General features: G+C 33.1%; 1 pseudogene; it reads right to left on the minus strand.

Annotated features, from left to right (window-relative positions):
* Positions 1–6,257: 6,257 nt before the first annotated feature.
* LOC120207576 lies at positions 6,258–9,205 on the minus strand (annotated as a pseudogene).
* Between the last annotated feature and the right edge of the window lie 332 nt (positions 9,206–9,537).

A 9,537-nucleotide genomic window follows, 5' to 3' on the forward strand; every position in this document is an offset into this window, starting at 1 on the left:
GAGAGAATGCTGATGATTGAGAGGCAGTGGCTGGTGGAGACATGAGGAAGGGCACATGGGTGGTGGGTCCCACCACCAACAGAGCCACAGCTCATACCCCCTCCCGCCTGTCCTTCCCCCAATTTCTCTGTTCTATTTCACGCGCCTCCACTTCAACCTTTTTTTTTTCAATGAGGCAAGGTGATTATGATTTTTCGGTATTAGAATCTAACAAGGTAAAATATAACGGAATTTGATTCACGAAAAAAAATATTATCTATAGGAATAATTTTTTTTAAAATTACAATTGTTTAGTTCACAGAAAATATTAATATCATATAATAATTTATTAGTAATAATAATATTTTTGTTAAAATAATGAGAATGTTGTTATTTTAAATTCTTGGGTATTACATAATTTTCGTCAATTTAATCTATTGATCGGCTAATTCAAATCGAGTACTACAAAGGTAAGGGCGATCATCCTAACCTAGTTTGCTCAATTTACAAACGTAAAAATTCGAAACCCTTACCTTGCTTAATGAATTTAGTGTTTCATCCCACTAGACCAACTGGTTGTTGGTAATTTATATTATATTTTTAATATTTAATATATTAATCCTTAACAAGTTTATGAGGCAAAAAAATAATATTGTTAAATATATAATTATTTAAAATAATACTTAACTTTGTGTTATTAAAAAATATTTCTTATACATTAAAAAATAATGTCTTTGTCAATTCGAGGCCATAATATTTTTATATAAAAAAATGATATTTATGAAAATTATTTTAAAATATAAATTTAATATACTAATTATATTAGTTATATGCTAAATGTATATTTTTCCTCAAAATTAGCGTAACAATTAAAATTTAACTTATTGAAAAAAAACATATATCACATGAATAATTTATATGATTAGTATAAACAAACTCCCTATGAGATTAAAAGTTATAATTTAATTATTTAATTAAAATACTATTATAAACAAGTTACTTAGTTGTTAAAATTGAAAAAAATGTCTAATGTGATATGATATTATAATATTTTTAGTCTCTAAAATTTATATAATCTATCAATTTGATACTATCAAATTAAGTAAGCCAATCAAATTAAATTTAAAAATTAAAACTATTATTATATCAAACTACGCCATTCTTTTGCATAATATTTAATCATTAATACTATATTTATAACAATATTTCAATTAATTAACTAAATTATGTTTTTAACAGATGTTATTTATAATTAACAATTCAATCACACAAAATGTACTTTACCCAAATTCATAGCTATTTATAGTTTAATAATCAAGGCTAATCATTATTATGCCACGACATGCATTAGCTACCCACTTTTTTAATCTAAAAATAGAAATTATGTGCATCTTATCATTGTTGTGACCAAATAAGGATGCATTTATCATTAGATATATCACATATATTAGTTAGTTGTCATGATTAATGATTTGTGCAGCTTTTGACTCATACACCATTCTTTATTTTTTAAGGTTTGATATAATCTTAATTTAACTGATATTATTGTTCATGTACTAATATAAAAAATATATATTTGAAAATATTTAAATTTATAATATTCCACAATTTAGCTAAGGATAAAATAGGTTAGAGGGAGCATGAATCAAGTTATTTTTGTGATTAAAGAAAAGTTATTATCTAAAGAGATTCAAAATTTGAGCGAATAAAACGGTAAGAATATTTAAAATTTTATTATTAAATAATTTAAAATATTTAAAATATATATTATTATAATCCTTATATATTAATAAAAAAAATTGATTAAGAAGGAAGAAACGTGAAACGCAGGTGGAGCGAATGCGCGTGAGAAGACAAATAAATCAGCTTTAATGAATCGAGTCAGTGAGTTAAAGTCAGTCGTTGCAAATTGACATCAAGCCAGTTGTTTCATTTACGTAATTGCCAAAATAAATGAGGGAAGAAGGCCCCCGTCTCTCGCGACAATGATTTCTGCGGAGTATGTCTTGCCGTTGACTGACGTCACAAGATTCCACACCTCTGACTATCTGACGGCTAAAATTGCTTGTTTCATTTCTATTTATCCTACGCCTCGTTTCAGGTTACCACAATACACACTGAACGACTGCATCGCTTGTCGATTAAGGACCACATTGTCTTTTCGCTTCATGCTCTACTGTATTTGTCTTTTTATTTTCTGTATTTTGATTTTATACGTGCAATTGCTTGGAAGAATCCATTATTCAAAACGGCCAATGTCGTGTTTTTATATACTAAGCTTATATTGTTTGCATAGTTCAAGAATGTTAAGCTTATAATCGATTGCCTTGAAAATGACAAACCTTTATTTCAACAAATTAAACAACGTTCAACCGACCTTTAACGACCATTTTGAACATTCATTGTTACGTTTGCAAGTCCGATTAAGAAATTTAATCAATATAATATTAATTGATTTTATGCAGTGATTGAAAGAATCTAAATAAATAATTAAGATTAAATTGAAATTATTTATTTTACAAAAATATTACTAATACATAAAATTTTAATCTTAACTATCCATTTATAATGACTATTTTTATATAAAATTAATAAATTTTATAGCATTACCTTCTATATATGATACTAATAACAATTTGGTTATTGAAATAGGGAACATAGTTTAAGCCACAAAAATGATTAACATGCCAGAAAAGCTGGAATCCATATCCCACCTGTTTTTGGAGCCATTGATGAGAAGGACTAATGCCAATTGGCAGCATTTAACTGTTATATCAATATCAAATATCATCTCTTTTTCTTCCTCTTCAAGAAAATCAGATGCATGTAGATGATTAGATATTATGCTATGTAAACACCAATGGCATGTTGACACATCACTTTGCATTTTCATACTACAGTGGCCTCAATCATTTGGCCACACTGTTTTGGGTAATGCTCTCAAACAGTACCCCCCATTACCCCATACTTTTTTTTTTTTTGCATTTTCTGGTTTACCACTTAGCCAAAGAGAGCCTTTTGATTGGCTCTTTTGTGGGTATCTATATTTGGGGGAACCTAGGATTGTAGAAATCATATCCCACAATCTTGGACATTGAAAATAACTAAAATAAGATGAAATTTAATCCAACATGACATCAATATAAGAAGTAAGATTATGACACGAGAAACTAATATGTGCATGATATGAATACACAAATTTGCAGATATAATAAAGATTTACCTGATGAATGGCCTAAGCTTCCCATAACTTTGATCAGGGGATTCTACTTCATCAGAGAATGTAAAGGTTCAACTGGACTACTAGCTTACACTCCAAAACAAATAAATCATGTGATCTTTTCATATTTGCAAGGCTCTCCCAGGCAGTGGGGAAGCTGCTTCAAATCTCCATCACAACAGAACAATCTTGATTTGGTTCCAGGCACTGATTCGTTACTGATAAAATCACTTGGGATTCAGTTGTTAAGGAGCATAACCCTGTTCAAATGTAGATAGACCTCTTCCAGGAAGAGAAGCTTACCATGTCCAGTTGATAAATTTACCTTACAACCTAGGAAGATCCACTCCAGCCATTTTTTGAATGGACAGAGACAGAAAGAGAGCAGACAATGATAAGGTATGTGAGTTCCGACTTCGTATATACTGTATATTCAGATGCGAGGATGAATAGATAGCATCTATGGAAGAATTTAGAGACAACTAAATATGCCCAGGTATATATTGAATATGAATATTTCAAGGAAAATGGAGAAGAATAACATAGCAACAGCACAGCCAGTAAACAGAACTACTATGACTTTTCTTCATTGATGCAACATACCGACCTTTTAGAAGAACTGCATAAAGTAATGATTAAGAGGGGAGGATGTTGAGGAAGGGCCAAAGAATGTAAACAAAGCTGTGAAAATTTCAGATAGATGTACAAGTTGCTTGAAACATCACCCACGCAAATCTTAATTCTCCATGTTTACACAAACTCTGCTTCCCAACTTTGAAAGAGGCTGATTGATCGCCATGTGCCCATGAAAGAAATAGATGCTGGCTTATGTTTTGCTGCATTTCCAAAAAATAAAATTCAAGTTAGGGTGCCATTGTGCAAATATGGTTCAAGTATGTTTAAATTGTCCATGGAAATGCAGGCAGCTAATATACATCTGCAGCACATGTATTGAATGAAAATACTATTGCACCGTGCAAATATAAGTGCCATCATAAGAACATAGCTCTGATAATATGCTTAATGAGTCGACAAGCCATAAGCTCCAACTATATTTTTTCAACACTACGGGAAATCATTAGAAGCCTATAATCTTTCTACTTCAACAAATTTCCGGAAACTTACCTAACTCCATCTACCTCATCTTTTAATACCAGTGTTTTACATTCACTAAGCTCAAAGAACCAGCACCACATACATTCAAAAGTTTCCACCTTTGTACTTGCTACACATGAAATACTGGTTCTCACCACCTTAACCCCGCAAGATTGACCACCAACATAGTTGGATTCTTCGAAAGACATACAAACTAGAAGCATAGAACATAGAAATGCATTGTTGCAAATAATAATAATAACATAGGCCTAGTCATAATACATTATACTAATAACTACACAGTCAGGGATGGTTTCAATTAACAGATCGAGAGATAATTATAATTATGTAAAACTACTGAGAATCTGGCAGTTGTTGCAGAAGATTTGATATTTAGATGCTTCTAGAAGGTTTACCCATCAAACAGCAGAGGCAGTAAATTGCATAAAACTGGCCGGAATCGGGAGAATTGCTGGACCTGATTCTAAACTTGATTTCGTTCTTAAGTTGATTTTGAAAGAGGTTTTTACTTTTTACTTTTTGAATTTAACAATTATTTTAATTTAGTCCTAATACTTGTTTGGGTAAATTACATAAATCACAACTGAACTTTCTTTCTCTCCTATTTAATCATTGAACTTTAAAACTTTTTAATTTACTCATTGAATTTTGAAGATTGATTTTTTTTTACTTTACTGTTAGATAATTAACGGTGTCATGACATTAAAACTAACATCAAAATGATGTCGTTTTGAATCCCTGAGAAAAATAAATTTAGACTAAAAGAACGTCATTTTGATTCCTTATAAAATATTTTTTTTCTTATTTATCGCTTATTACTCGTTTCTTCTTTTGTTTTACCATGTTTTCTCTCTATTTCTCTCAGTTTAAATGTCTCACGAACGTATATCAACATTTTCATTTTCGAGCCTCATAGGTTTATTTGGCTTAGATTCTTTACTATCTTCATCGCGTTTGAGGATCTTGACTTGACCCAACACGAGATTCTTAGTCGGAGCCTTCAGGAGAACAACAATCGTGCACGGAGGAGGAGAGATGTTGGTCGAACGCTTCCTACCGTTCATCCGATTACGGTTAGGGTTGGAATTATGGTAAGGAGTTCTAGGGCGTTTCATGGGATTAGGAGGCTTTAAGCAATCTTCTAGTATAATAACGCAACACCCATGGCAAAGTAGCAAGGAATCCACATAGTAAAAAAAAAATTCTTCAAATGAACTTTCAAAGAGGATAAATGATAGGAAATTAGATTAAAAAAAGATGAGGTATTTTAAAATAAAATATTTGAACTCCTAAAATCCATTTTCTAATTTTTTATTATAATTTATTATAATTCTATACATTATTTCTAACCAAATAAAGGAAATCATTAAAAAAAATTAAAACTTTGATGAAAAGGTTCAAGTAAAGAGTGGCAAATGATTTGAATTTGAACAATTTTATTTACATTGAATTTATTTTAAACATTAATACAATCATCATTAATACAACCAAATAAGACTTTCATCTTTATTAATTTTTAAATTTAAATACTCGATAAATTATTATTTTTTAAATATTTGATTCTAACTCTGCTTCTAGATATTAATATGTGATCGCAAAAAATACTAAAAGAACCTTGATAAAACTAAATTTTATGTACACATAGCAAAATCTAATTGGACTACATCAGAAACAAAAATGGTAAAAGGAGCTGATTTGATAGAATAATAAAATTTTAGAAAAGAAACTAATTGAAAAACTAATACGATGTCAAAATACAAAGCTCAAATTACTAACTAAAGTTCGCTGGCCATCTTAAACTAGTAGCAACTTCAGCTGTATCATCGGCTAATATGTTCACAAGAGCAGCTGGTGGGCGGATCACAGTTGTTTCCGACATGATTTACTGACCGAAGTTGTAAACCCTAAACCAAATTTCGTCGGATTCATCCATATATTTCCTTTAACCATCCCTTTCCTCGAATTTACGGACGGTCAAACTTATGACAGCTTCATCAGGGATGTATTTTCCCCGGAACCAATGCTTCTTCCATATCTGGTTCATCTCTTCGATGGGGACGTTCTTTGTTTCAGGGACGAAGAAGTAAAGAAAAGGGTCATGACGACCACGAAGCAGGCAAAGAAGAAGAAGAGACCGAACTTCAAGTGGCAAAGCATGGCGAGGAAGACTTGAGCGATGATGAAGGTGAAGATCATGTTGATGGCTTGGCCGGCTGATCGGATCTCCAAGGGGCATATCTCGCTCGGAACCAACCATCCCAATGGTCCCCAAGACCATGCGAATGCCGCAACGTATGCGCAGATGAAGAACAAGAGCAAATTGGCGTCTGCCTTTGATAGAACACCGACACCGTTTTGTCCGAATGTGATTGCAATCGTCACTCCTAATGCTATCTATAGGAAAAGATGAAATCGTAGGTTTTGATCAGTATAGTGGAAGGAGGGTGTAAATAAATAGTGTTGTAGTAAACTATTTGTATAACATTCTTTTATTAAATTAAATAAATAAGTATGAATAAATTTTTTATGTTTATTTAATAAATAAACGAGAACTAATAGAGTTGTATTCGATTCGTTTATGTTCACGAATAAACTTTTTATTATTGGTGAAGGTAAGAACTAAATTGAATACATGATAAACTTTTAAGTTCAAACTGTAAATCAAAAGAGCTTAAGGACTAATGGCATAATTTTACTATTTTATTGAACATGTTGGCAAACCTAATCAATACGTTGGTAAACGTTAAACAAATATATTAACGAACATAAACAAATATGTTTATAAACATTAAATAAATTAAACACAAATACCTTTATAAATAAATAAAAGACACAATATATATTAAATATTTAAACGAACATAAATACTTTTACAGATAAACAAACTATCACAACTTTATCAATTTAGTCCCGATAAATTTACACCTTAGATGAAGTGTTTAAGGAAATTTTACGATGATAAAAAGATGAAATTACCTGGCAGAGAAACATTTGAATGCCACCTTCGAGGAACAAAATCCTTCTCCCGAACTTGTCGACTGAATAGATGGAAACAATGGTGGCGACAACATTGATGGCGCCGGTGATAACGGCGGACATGAGCGACGCATCATCGCCGAAGCCCAAGGTCTTGAAAAGAACAGGTGCGTAAAACAAGTTGAGGCCTGTATCTGGGTTCGATAATGTTTGCCCACGGGTTCTCGACCTTCTTGGCTTCCTGAACCGCGTCGACGTTTATCGTGCCGCGAATTTTCTGCAACATTTGCCTCGCTTTCTCGGGGTTGCCTCGTTCGATAATGGAATTTGGAGTGTCCGGTAAAACGTACGACCCGACCGTCATTATGACGGCGGCAACGGCTGCTAGAGCTAGAGAAACTCTCCATCCCCAACCACCTTCTATCTTTGCGGTGCCGTAGTTGATAGGCCGGCGACTAGAATACCGATCGTAATGGCCATTTGAAAACCAATGTTCAATGCTCCTCTGATCTTTGCAGGCGCCATTTCGGATAAGTATACTGGAACAGACTGCATTACAAATATACATGTGGTTGATATCATACAAAATTCAATCCATAATACTAAATTAAAGCTGCAATACAAAATAATAATTTGGATGATAATCTCACTTAAATTTGATAATTTTAACTTGATTTAATAATGTCGTTTTTTTTTAAATTTTGGTAAGCTAATATTAGATTAATTCGAGTTTGGAGTGAATTTTTTTATCTGGTCTAAGATAATAATATAATATTTTATACTACATATTTAAAGATATCTGTCATGATATATCTCTTTTTATAATTTTATAATTATGTTATTATTTTATCGAATAAAAATAAGATTTTTTTATATTTATAACGGGTCGATTCGTGTATGATGTGAGTTTTTATCTCAAATTTCAAGTTAAGATTTAGATCGTCTGAAACTTTCCTAAACTTCGGTCAAATCAAATTTGGGTAGAGTGTGCATGTTTCTAGGGTCAAGTCAAAATTTTGACCTAACTCGACCTTTTATTATCCCTATAAATGTACACATATAATTTAGATATTCCTTTTATATATTTTATACCGATAATTATTTTCACGTCTTGAATTTTATAATTTTATACTTCTATATTTTTATATAGATTTGTATGTTTGATATAAAATTCTATGTTGGTGGCACGAATCTTATATTTGTAAAGTGTATTTGAGATGCAAGATCAGTTTACCTGATTAGCAAATCCGACACCCACACCAAGCAATAAACGGCCGGCAATCAAGAGCGCAATGTTGGTGGCGAGGCCATTCAAGATCGAACCGAGGAGGAAAGAAAGGCCTCCGATGAACGTAGAGAAACTTCGACCGAAGATCCTCGTTAACACCGAAGCAACGAAGGAAGCTATCAATGCCGCGAGGTAGAGGGAAGAGGTGAACAAAGTGAGCAGCTGGCTATCGAATTTGCAGTAGGCGCTCTCGTGTGCCGCAGCCTCGCTTTCTTGTTGCAAAACCGACGGGAAAAATTTCTTCAAGAACGGCTCCATTGAAGTCACACCTCCTGCAAAAGATTAAATTGTAAAACAGACAATGAAACATACAATAACATCTAAATGAACTGAATATATATACATATGCATAAATGAGCATAAATGAATCAGAGATGGACGAAGACGGTTGCTTTTTTAAAATATTATTGTCATTATATATTTTTATTATCTAAAATTTTATAATTTCATCCTTGATATAAGATTATACATCCGTCTTGACATATGAAATAACCTGAGATTCCGATATCATATCCGAAGAGGAGACCACCGGAGGCGGCTATCAAACAAGTGCAGAGGACGAAGCCGGTGACACGAGCTTCATAGTTGGCCCCTCTACCTACAGGAACATATCCTCCCCCTGCCATTAAACCACAGTAACGGCTAAACTCACGATATAATGCACTCAAAATAAATAATTCACGAAATAACGTTATCCCAACATTATTTGCTGAAATAGGGCGAAATCAACAGTGTGGCCGTAGGTCGCCATGCCTTCCGGGCGACCTACGTGGCTTGCCATGCACAACCCACCATAGGTCGCCATGCACTCCCGACCTCCTAGGTCGCCATGCACGCCCGGCGACCAAGGAGGTCGCCATGCACTCGGGCGACCAGGATTCATGCATGGGGAGATCGTGCATGCACTCGGGCTCGGTTCATGCATGGGGCACTCGAGGCGACCAAGGATGACCAAGGA

The sequence above is a fragment of the Hibiscus syriacus genome, unplaced genomic scaffold (assembly GCF_006381635.1).
Source record: "Hibiscus syriacus cultivar Baekdansim isolate YM2019G1 unplaced genomic scaffold, ASM638163v2 tig00015046_pilon, whole genome shotgun sequence".
NCBI lineage: Eukaryota > Viridiplantae > Streptophyta > Magnoliopsida > Malvales > Malvaceae > Hibiscus > Hibiscus syriacus.